Below are 12725 nucleotides of genomic sequence, written 5' to 3'. Positions count from 1 at the left end.
ATGTAATACAGATACTTATGATCCTTTGTTGTGATATTTTGCAGCCACTTCGGGGCACTTCTTGCTCATTAATAACATGTAGCTTATTATGGATTTAGAGATTGCAGATTCTATATTAGTATACCAATTGTTCCTAGACTCCTTATTAATTAATTGTTTACTCTGTGAAATAATCTGTGGGCATTAATTCAGCTTGGTAACCAAGGTACATTGTTGCATGAGAATGAACTAAATATAACAAGTAAATTATACATAATTGAAGTGATAAACTAAATTAAAACTTTCAAAAGTTTTAACTTGAAATATTTCAGTTGCTTTGAAAGGGTATATTTTGTAAATTCTCTTCTAAAATCTAAGCTACCAATTTAATGCATTCAAGATGCTATTGAAAATCTAAAGAGAAAAGCAGTGTTTGATTCCCAAACTTTGTACTTGGAGGGAACCAAAACAGCTGCAGGGAGTTAGAGCCCTGGTCTACATCGGTGAATCAGAGGCATCAGAGCCTCCAGTCTTAGACCTCATGTCATTCCCATTTAATATTTTCATTAAAGTGATTACACACAGAACGCTTTACAAAACTCGTGTCATTGTTGTAGCAAATTTAACTCTCTTCCCCGAGGAAATTAGCTGGGCGATGTTAACCTTTTGGTGTGATAAAGATAAATCCCCAACTCAGGAAATACTTCTTTTCATGAGGACATCACCATACTGAAATAGAATAAATCATTTTATCATGCTTCAGTGGTGCTTAAATAGTAAAACAATATTGCAGTTAGGGCTTTGTGGTGCACATTCACTGCATCGTTCTCTATTCCCTCTACACTTTCACATCACAACCTACTACTAACGCCCACAACATGTCCTGGGTTGCAAGATCTATGCTGTATTCTGATTTGGACCAGTCAAGTCAGCAAGGAAGTTCTGTGAAAGCCTGTTATATGATCTTTATAATCACCACTTTGCTCAGTTTTAGGGGGCTATTATCACCGTAGTTTTTCGCCCCAATCCCCTCCTTGCCTTGAGCCTTGTGCAGAGGAATTTAAATCTTTGATTTACCAACTTTTACTTTGTGTGCTTCTACCCTGAAATAATTGGGTTGCTTATGCAAAAGGGGGTTTAATTAATAAGAGAATTAATCAATAGGATTTTTTGGACTGGCATCATAGCAACCAAATTTATTTTCCAAGTTAAACCTGGTCATTAATGAGCCACATCCATGCAGAATCTAAAGAATCAAAGGAGTTGAAAATTGCAGCAAAATACACTCAAGGCCTTATATGGTAAAAAAAAGAAAGAAAAAAAAGCCAGAAATCACTAATGTCAAGTACCTTGTAACATAAACAGCTTGTTGTCTAACATACTGTCAGTCCACATGCAATGGTGACATACAGCTACCACCACATAATCTGATCTACAGGTGTCCTAATTCAATGTTTTGTCCCTCTTCTGTGGAGTCACAACAAAGTAATTACTGCAGTTGCTGAGGACACAACATGATGGTCAAAGAACAAAGCAATGTGTGGCTAGACCCTAATGGGCTACAAGTGAATACACGGTAAGGAATAGCCCTTGGCTCTTGCATTAACAAAAATTATTCAAAATAGCAGGTTTATTATTTGAATTATGCTGGACCATAATCATTTAAAATGTCTGTACCTTTGCCTCTGAATGCTTTGCAGGTAAACAACTATTATCAATTATTCTACATAAATGCAGGAGGCTCATTACTATGGATGTCAACACCACATTTTTTTCAAATGAATACATTTCACAGTAATTGCATTTGAATTATTAGTAATGTTGACATGAGCAAATAAAATTATTAATATCCATTAACTATCCACACAGTATAAATCCTGAAGAAAGCCAGCTGACATGCTGTTTTAGATAAATGTATGCATGCATTTGAAATTCTTCTTTTTAATTGTGCATTTCAGTCTAAAGGATGCAACGACATAAGATGCAGTTAGATTAATAATTAGCTATATTATACAATACAGATAGGGAATATAATTAGGTAATATAATTATGGATGTTACTATATTTTAAAATGTGATGTCTATAATCTAATAATAATAAAGTGCATTATTTTTCTCATAGTTTCTCATTACGACATCACCCTTTAAAACCTACTGAGGATACAAAACCATGGGAAGAATGATAGCTTTTAGTAGCAGCATCTGCAGAGCCAGATAAGCTTAGTCTAGGTGGTGTTAGTGAATCAAGACCCTTGACTATCTCCATAAGCCCTTGCAGTGGCCGGTTTCTAGATGTGGGTCTGGATAAGCTTCGACCTGCACATCATTTACAGCTTTCAGGAAAGGATAACCAAAAGGATAAAGAAAGAAAATCAGTTATGATACATGTTATACGGGTCACTGCACCTTGACAGTTAGACCACAGACCTCCCCTTCATTCAGCAGCTTTGAATCCTGCTTTAAAATATGACATGCCGTCGGAGTCTCTCAGCTCACCAGCTGCACCATGCCATATAGCAGGTGTGATGATTGGACAGTGTAAGACAGGATTTTCAAAGATCTCAATGCTAGTCTGTTGATAACATGACAACATAGGGGTTGTGTAAGCGGAGTCTAGCATGGACAGCCTTGGGCTCACATGAGCTTGTGTTTGTAAATTTTGGTTTTGTTGCATTGTTGTCTGTTTTTTTCCACATTCTGTTATTTCTCAATTACGTTAATGTACTAAGTTAAATAAACATAACTGTTCTTTGTTCAGTGGCAATATTTTTTTCCAGGAAGTACTGTGTTCTTGTACCACACAGTTGTAAGAGGGTGGTCTATACTGGGTGTACAAAGCTAAATACTTTTAAAAAAGGACTGGAGTTTGTGTCTTGCCTCCTTCGTGTGGTTGGTTAAGGCTACCAAAACATTTGTATTAAAGTAAGAGGAAATGGGTAGTCTAGGGAAGATCATGGCTTGCTTGAGGTTATAGGTAATTGTTGTGGTTTGATTAAATACAAAAAGACTAAACACATCTCGTCAAGTGTTTCAGTACAGTCCATGAAAGATGCACCATCGTTAAATGGCTTCTAAAAGTCTATGCTAACATCCATTAGTTAAGAAAACCAGTTAAAAATTAAAGCTGCAAGCAGCGTTGGGCGGACCCTCGCACGTGTAGCGCGTCGGGGCGTGAGGCTGCCACGCTGCATATTCTGGAGCTCCGCCAGTGCGGCTGTGAATTTGCTACGCGCTTAGGACGCTGCATGAAGGTGTTAAATGTCACTTCCTGTGTCCCCTTTGTGGAGCTACATAGCATTTGGCGCTATGACTAGAAATGAATATTGGCGTGTAGATGTGTTTGGGGCCGGACAGTTATCAAGCACGTAAAGTTTTGTTCAGATGTGAGCATGTACACTGAAGTTACAACAACTTCCTGTGTCATTGCGAAGAGTTGATCTTTGACGCCACGCCACGGACACGCCCATTGACGAAAACTCACAGATAGCACAACTTTTCATCTTCAATACCTTTAGAAGGCACAGCAGAAAGTCAGAAGTCGGTCCGACTAAATCCCTAGGAGGAGCTCGTTAAAGTATGGAGTGTGTAAATCATCCAAAATTTGATGTAAAATTCAAAATGGCCGACTTCCTGTTGGTTTTAGGGCATAGCTCCAAGAGGCTATTTGGTACATCTGGACAAGATACACGTACCACAGAAAATTTGTACACGCAGGTGAAACGTGCGGCGGGGGCTGCTTCGTTAAATGTCACTTCCTGTTGCCAGCAGGTGGCGCTATGACTGTGGGTGAATATCAGCATGTACATGTGTTCAGGGCCTCTCATCCTACATGTACAGTTTGGTGCAGATGTGAGCATATACACTGAAGTTATAATAACTTCCTGTTTCATGGCGAATCATAGACGCCACAGACACGCCCATTGACGAAAACTCACAAATAGCACAACTTTTCATCGTCAATGCCTTTAGAAGGCACATCAGAAGAAAGAAAGTCAGAAGCCAGAAGTCGATCCGACTAAATCCCTAGGAGGAGTTCGTTAAAGTACGAAGTGTGTAAATCATCCAAAAATGGCCGTAAAATTCAAAATGGCCGACTTCCTGTTGACTTTAGGGTATGGGTTCTTGAGGCTTTTTTGTGCGTCTTGATATGATACATGTCCCCTGAACATTTCATGCATGTAGGTTGAACGCGGACGAGGGGCTAATTTTTTCCAATTTTCTAGGTGGCGCTAGCGAGTCATTATGCTACACCCATGTACGAAACCCATAAAATACGAACTTTTTCACCACTTCTGACATGTGTGCAAAGTTTGGTGAGTTTACCAAAATTGAGCTTACTTTGCAGAAAAAAGAAAAAAAAAGAACAAATCTTTACAGTTTCAATATGGACCTCGCACGGTCCGTGCTCGGGCCCTAATAATAATCTTTACAGTTTCAATAGGGACCTCGCACGGTTCGGAATGGAGGACTATATAGAAGATAACAATGATTTACTACAGAACTGACTGGGAGATACTATGTTAATGAATCATCAGTTAATGATTACTTAATAAATATCTGTGAATCGACATACTGACCACTTTCTTAATGAATAATTTCTGATTAACTATAAACCAGCTGCTGCGAGGAGCCGGCTCGTTAGCAACTGACACATCACTGATTACTCAATCATTAGTTACTCTTTCTGTGCCCCCTCAAGTAAAGTGATACATCATACTAAGTGGTTACTAAGTAATCCCTGATTACTTCCTTTTTCTAAATTCACCAGTAAAAACTCTACTTGTCAGCTACTATCTACTAGTCATTAATCAGGAACAACTCATGATGAAAGTGGTCAGTATTTCAATACATTGTTTAAGTAAACATTACCTGATGATTCATTAATATAGTGTCTCTGTTCTTTGGTAAGTCATCAGTATCCACTCATTACTACACATTACTCCATCATTATCTGTTATCTGTCCTCCATTAGGAGTTATTCACAAACTATTTATTAACGATTCATTAATGATAAGGTCATTCCTGATTCATTTCTCACTTAGGAAGCCTTAGTAACTACTCACAATTTTGTGTTACCACAATAATCATAATAAGCCTAAAATTTTAACTTTGTATGCAACTTTAATCACAAGAACCTATAATTTATTCAAGATGAACCAGAGGCAAAAAATACTCATTGCATATGAGAAAAACAAGCGTTGCCACTGGATTCTTATTTTACTGTGGCCTGCAGGATACACCTGACATTTGAAAAGGTTGAGCTTCATATGACACCTCAGAACAAGTTAAGAGAAAGACCTGAAAGTCAAATACAGGCTTTTCTTCACACATAACAGATGAAACCTTCTTCCATTTTGTGTGTTGTTTGCATCATTCCACAAAGCTTAAAGTAAGTTTTATGTTTTATCTTTATTGAGACCGTGTTTGAAGTAGGTGTGAGATGGAAAAGTTTCTGTCTAGAAAAAATAAAATGTTGTTTCCAATTTCCACTGATGCCTCAGTGTATCTGCACTCCATATTGCAACTATATCAGTCATAACCACATGGGTACAGTTATCAGTGTACTGTTCTTATTGCTGATACAAATTTGATTTCCTTTTATATAGGCACATTGTTTTGTTAGAAATAAGGGAAATTCTCATTGAGGTGCTCCATTTAGTGTTTGCCTAGAGTTGAACATTGCTGTTACCTGACATAAACAGCCACATTTACAGAGATCAAAAAGTCCACACTTTATATTGTGTGCTTAGAATGCAATTCTTCTAACATAGTAATGCTGAACAATGGCTGTGTGTTCGTGTGTTTGTGTGCAGAGCCGTGGGTGTATGCATACGTGTGCTAATGGGAAGCTAAATCATGGTGCCTTGTCTTCCTCACTGCCCTGTGAATTACCTCAGCTCGTGGTAGTTTTGAAGCAGTTTTTCTGCTGTACAATGAGACTTTTTGGCTGTACAATGTATGGTGCAATCTCTCTACGCTCTCCTATTGAATATCAGATAAACATTTGGCACATTTGTTTGTTGACTTTTTTCTTTTCTGAGGTGTGCTTTGTTGACAAAACTACTTGAGCATCTGCTCGATATAAGAACAGCGCCTGACTGTAAAAGACTTAACAGATGTTATTAGTGTTTCATCACAAAGGCATGAAGGAATATTCATCTGCATATTTTTACAGTTATTAATAAATTACAGCAGCAGTCACCATACGCATTACTTTCAGTAGTTAGGCTAATGTTGAACATCCTTTTTCTGCACCTTTGGCCTTGTTTTGTTAATGTGAATAGGGATTTAATGATCTTCTATGAATGTTGTCATGGATGACCATTTGTTTTGTCCCTTGGTTGCATAAAATAATCATATTAAAAGTGCAGGAACATTACTGTTCATTATTCAGTGTTACCCTCATGCAAACAGAAATACATTAATTAGTTGCAAGGTTTTTCGTCTTTTACTTTTAAAGGGTTAACAAAGCAATCTCTTTCATGTAGTTTAGTTTACTTTGATTGGGTGCAACACTGCAACACACAACTGCAACGAATTGTCAGGTTTGTGTTGGCTGGTCTCATGGAAATGAGGTCCTTGCTGTTTCTTGTTGTACCTCACTTCCTTTCCCCTTTTTTCAGGGAATTAGCTTTGTCATGGTGAAACTGTAATGAGCTCTTGTTAAAATGACACACCAAGGCTACTAGACTCAGAGCAGCATTACACTACTCTCACCAGGAAAATAGGTCTTAAATTGACTTGTTTCAGGTATTAATCATGTTGCAGTTGCATTGACTGACGTGAAAGGAGAGGGGTTAAAAATCACATGTCTGCTACACAACATTTTTATTTTTTCTCAAACTTTTCCTTGTGAAATACTGTTTTACCTCCTCTCTAAATTTAGTTAACTGAACCTTAGAAGTCAAAATAATTCTTGAAATGCTTCAAAACTCCTAGACACATACAACCTGTGACCACAAGTAAACTTAATTTTAATGGCTCACAAGCCAAAACTTTGGAAACTACTGATACAACATAGTAAAGTGTACAGTACAACCTGCTACGCACAGTGCTACATGCTATATCTGACATTGTATTTTCATCACAAACCTTCAAAACATGAATTATTGTTCAAAGGAATATTAGTTAACGCTAAAAGTAAATAAGAATCATACTGACTGTTGCATCACTTTAATTGTTTAGTGGATGTGATCTCAACTACTTGTAAAAGCTGTTTGTAATAATATTCAAATTTTCTCATAATATAGCTGAATTGACAAAACTGGCAATAATGAATAGTCTGTCAGGGACAATGCAAAAGAAATTACCAATTTGTGCACATTATGGATAGATGTTACTCATAAATTAAACATGAAGACAAAAAATGTAATTGAAAATGTTTTCTATTTCCGTTTGGTGATTTGTAATGCATTAGGTGTTGACCTAAACTGATATTTAAGGCCAGATAAACTTGTACGCAGTTGCACTGTGGATGAATGTTTGTCTGTATAAAGTGATGCAATCATTCATTCAGCTCAGCAACACCTGAAAAAATGAAAATGATAACCATCGCTCAGCCTGTCTTTTCTAGTTCTGGAGAGGAAAATAACATGTCACACTGCATTTTTCTGCTTTTACAATCGGGTCTGATCAGAAAAGATTAGAGGAACTCATTTTCCCATGCTTGATAAACAAATCCATGCAAAGTTCTCAAGCGACACTGTTATTTTTGATTTTCAGTACACCTTTGCTCTGCAGGAATGGATTTTGACCCTGGTGATTCAACGAGTGAATCAGGAAGCCTCTGTAAGGACTCCTGTTGCAGATCTGATGAAACCAGAGATGGGAGTGAGGGGAGGGGTAGGACGAGGTTCTTTGATCTTCATCTACTTGAATGAGCACTGGCATAAATTGCAGCATCCACTATCAGTGGTGAAAATCAAATGAGATCTACAAAGCACAGGCCTAGTTCAGCTGATGTGCTCTAACTATTGGCAGGGTCCAGTGAGCTATCATTAACATCGTTGTAGTGGGTAGAGACAGATAAGACTGACAGATAGGCTGCAGAAATGAGATAGCTGATTGTTTATGTCCTTCTGATACTTGTCCTTCTATTTTGTCTTTCTCAACTAGCTTACACTCTGCATGGTGACAATGGGAGCTGTGTCTGGTGTGTGTATATTTTACAGGAAGATAGTGGCAGATAACAAACAGGCAGTGTGCTTTGTAGGTCAGCAAGTTTGGCAGCGAGTTCAACTACATCACTGTCAAACTATCATCATAAAACATCATCACACACTTTAAAGATTGTTGGCTGGCACACACTAGCCTGGAGCAAACTAACACAGCCACAGATGTATTATTTCCGGAGCAAAGAGTGATTTTCCTATGAGAAATCTACAATGTGGGGTGCCAAGAAAACTTTTATTTTCTAGACTCAAGCACAATCAATCTCAGCCATCGCCTTTCCCTGATGATGAAATCACAATCTGTCTCACTGAAATTTGGTTTGGGATTTTCCGCCTACCCATGTATATTCTGCACATCAATAAGACAATGTTGCTAGCTCCAAGGATTTATTTAGTGCAAACTTTATGATTGTGAGAGAGTAATACTCTTTTCCAGTGAAAAACCTCTCTCTAAAAATCTTGAGCATTCAAGGAATATTTTGAAGATGAAATGGAGACTCTTTGGTTCTTTTAGGTGAGGCGTGAATGCTAGAATCACAAAATGAAACTGCATTTTCAAATACACTTTGTTGTATATAAAATGCCTTTTAATACATCCAGGTTGGGTTGTTTTTTTTCAGGTTGAACATAATAGACCTTTTTAATTGCACTTAAACTACTGCTGACCTGTTGGTTTTTTAAAGAATCAGCATCACAACAGTACCCCGGGGATTTAAATGTGAGCCAGTGCTTGATGTGACTGAACAACATTTCAGCAACAAATGAACGACGTCTGTGTTCTGCTGGTTGTGGAGACAGTTTTCACAGTGTCTGGTCGCGCATTAAAATTCCAGTCCTGTAAAAGACACAAGTGTGGAGTGGAAAGATAACAAGCTCACTCCTAATCTCCCTAAATGTGTTTGAGCCAGGTGTTTCCTGTAAAAAAAAATGAGGACAACACAGCAAGATCAAAGCACATTGCTTCATAAATTCTGTCATCTCATTCTGCATTCAGAGTGAAATGACCTAAAAGCTATTTGCTATTTGCAAAAGAATTACAAAAATGTTTGCAATTTGATAGTGGAGTCAGAATTGACACTGACAAGGGCCTTGGTTAGGTTTGGGCTGATGGGATGTGTGCACTAAGCATTATTACTAGATGCAGTTTATGGATAGTACAGTGTAGCATCTGGAAACATTTAGAAAGTTACTCTCTTGAAGTCAACCTTGCCTTTAGAAAGGTCAACTGATAAATAAATGTGATGTTAACAGAAGTGGCTCTAAATCGTTTTTATCAGAAGATGCATGGCCACCATGGACACAGAATTGAGTGCGTCGTTTTTAGTGGGTGACACCTTAATCTGCAGCAACCACAAATCTTCTATTTTGGGAAGAATGGAGGGCTCTTTTTACACAGATTTCCTTACTATTCATTCAGCATGAGACATTTGAGAGTTTCTTTCCTGTCTAGTCTGGATATAACATCTTTGATAAAAAAAAAAAGGGAAAAAATGACTATCAATATCCCTCTGACCCATTTAAATCCTGAATTAATCACACCATGAATCAAGTCTGCTGGGGAGAATTTTTTAAATCTTCTGGCTGATAACATTAATTATCACATTAAACTGATGTTGTTTTTCGAGGATTGAACTCCTTTGTGCTTCTGTTAAAACAGAATAATCCAAGGCCTTTAACTCATATTTGTTTGGTCACATCATTTAACCAGAGAAGAATGGGTTTCTTACACTGAAGCTGTGCAGCTTGGTATACAGAAAGTCTTTAGTGAGGTTAGTTTCTATCTCAGAAAGAAAATTTCAGACAATGACTTTTATTCAAAACAGTCCAACATTGTTCAATGGATATGCATCATTGCACCTTTCAAACACTGCCTCTGTAATGAGAAATAGATTTGATTTCACACGGCAAAAATGACTCTAGTGTTGAGAGGAAATGCACATGCAACATGCTGCTTTTTCCCCAAAAAGCCAAATTAAATCAGGTCCTCTTTGCATTACACATTTGGTATCCTGAAAGCAAACAGTTGTGTTGTTTTGTGGAGGCAATACATGATGTTGATAGTTTTAATATTCAGGTCATATCCCAGCAGACATCTGAAATGGATGACCATATGATCCTGTCTGCACTGATTACCTGCCACATTGTTAAGTGATTACTAATAAGTTGTGTAAAGAGAATGAGTGTCATATCTGCAGCAGAGTCATCTCGATCCCCCCTGATGGAGATATCAACACAGCTGTCGGTTTTACAGCTCTTGTTGCTGGTATCCGTGCTTATTTGCACCTTGTTTATGAAGCTGTAAACTGATGTGACAGGAGGCAGGATGTATGTGTCTATCTTTTTGTCTGTATGTGTGTGTGCAAGCACTGTGCAAAATTATGTATGAGTGTTACAGTGGCTGGTCATGGAATCACAGGATTAAATACCCGTGGTTGGACACAGATTTGACACCAGTTGAAGTAGGTGTTCAGTTTTTCGAATGTCTACAGTATATGTTGACTGTTTTATATAAACAAAGCGTGCAGGCAACAACAGAATACAGTAGATAAATAAATTTTTTTTTTGACATTTTCAAAGAAAGAATTTGTGACTTTAAAGAATAACATAGCAAAAAATATGAAATTACTACAATGATGATTTTTAGGATTGTTCTGTATGCACATTTAACCAGCTGTGTTGCATGCATAATATTATTTTGACAGCTTTTTTCAATAATGGCTAACAAGCATTTATAATTCAAAGATTATTTTCTAAAGATTTATTTACATAATTATAGAGACAAATTGCTGATTGAAGTTGCATACATAGACCAATCACAGCTGACTCCCATCTCAGCAGGAAACCTATTCAGGTGTTCAATTTCATAATCATTTATTAAAAAGGGAACAAAAGGCACGGCAATGCTGAAAATCTAGTTTTAATTAACATTTGACTTGCAGTATTTGTGATTGTATGTGTGTGTGTGTCTGTGAACTAATTTGTTGGGCTATTTATACAGTTTTTCATTTCTCCGTGCAGCATTTCAAACGTGTTCCTGTAGTAGTACATTGTATAATGAGAAGATGTGTTATTGTAGTTTTTAACTGGACAGTTTGTTATAATGATACCGTAAAACATATTATATAGAAAGTATATTTCTTTTATAGGCAAGTATACTGGCCACCTTGCTAGTACAGGGTTCGGGGCCCTTTTGCCTTGAGAACTACCTTAATACTTTGTGGCATAGATTTAACGAGGTCCTGGAAACATTCTTGATATAATAGCATCACGCAGTTGCTGTAGAGTGGTCAGCTATACATCCATGATGTAAATCTCTCATTCCACCACATTCCAAAGTTGCTCTGTTGGATTAAGATCCGGTGACTATGGAGGCCATTTGAGAACCGTTAACTCATTCTGTCATTTTCAGGAAACCAGTTTGAGATGATCTGAGCTTTGTGACATGGTGCATTATGCTGCTGGAAGTAGCCATCAGAAGATGGGTACACTGTGGTCATAAAGAGATGGAAATTTTAAACAATGTTCAGTTGGTACTAAGGGGCCCAAAGTGTGCCAAGGAAATATGTTTTTTGAGGGCACAAAGGCCATATGCCAGGGCAGCAAGGCCATCAAATAAACCAAGGATCTTAAATCCACAGAAATTATTAATTTAATTTAAGATTAAAGATGATTTTATTTTTATTAAATTTTTTTCAAAGGTGTTAATGCTATGTTCTAACTTGTCAATAACCATAACCATTCATGCATAATAATTGTTCAACATGTCGAAAGTTTACTGTAGCACATCAACCTTTTTTTAATGTCCTGCCCCACCCAGGCTCGGTTCATGAGAACTGACATTGGCACGGGCATCAACTTTATGAATATAGCTAAACAGCCCGACTTCTCCCAGTGGTCCCGATGGCCAGTCTGACTGTGGTTTTCTTTTCTTATTTGTTCACTAATTTATCAGATATTCTTACCTCAAGTCAATCACCCTTCTTGTCTCAGATGTTCACTCAGTCACAGCTTTGAGCCATTGATGGCCAAATTCAGACTCTACCATCTGAATGTTGCAACAGATCGAGATTCATCAGCCCAGGCATTTTTCCAATCTTCTATAGTCCAATTTTGGTGAGCCCATGCCAATTGTAGCCTAAGTTTCCTCTTCTTCTTCTCATCTGACAGGAGTAGCACCCAGTGTGGTCTTCTGCTGCTGTGGCCCATCTGTTTCAAGGTTTGACATGTTGTGCTCTCAGAGATGCTCTCCTGCATGTCTCAGTTGTAACCCGTGGTTATCTGAGTTACTGTTGTCATCAGCTCAAACCAATCTGGCCATTCTCCTCTGACCTCTGCACTCAACAAGGCATTTTCAACTAGAGATTTGCAGCTCACTGGATATTTTCTCTTTTTCGGGCCATTCTCTGTAAACCCTAGAGATGGTTGTGTGTAGATCAGCAGTTTCTGAAATATTTAAACCAGCTCGTCTGGCACCAACAACCATGCCATATTCTTGACTTAAATCACCTTTATTCCCCATCCTGATGCTTTCCATGTCCATATGCCTAAATGCATTGAGTTGCTGCCATGTGATTGG

Source organism: Micropterus dolomieu, linkage group LG17 (assembly GCF_021292245.1).
Source record: "Micropterus dolomieu isolate WLL.071019.BEF.003 ecotype Adirondacks linkage group LG17, ASM2129224v1, whole genome shotgun sequence".
NCBI lineage: Eukaryota > Metazoa > Chordata > Actinopteri > Centrarchiformes > Centrarchidae > Micropterus > Micropterus dolomieu.
Note: the sequence above shows the minus strand (reverse complement) of the source record.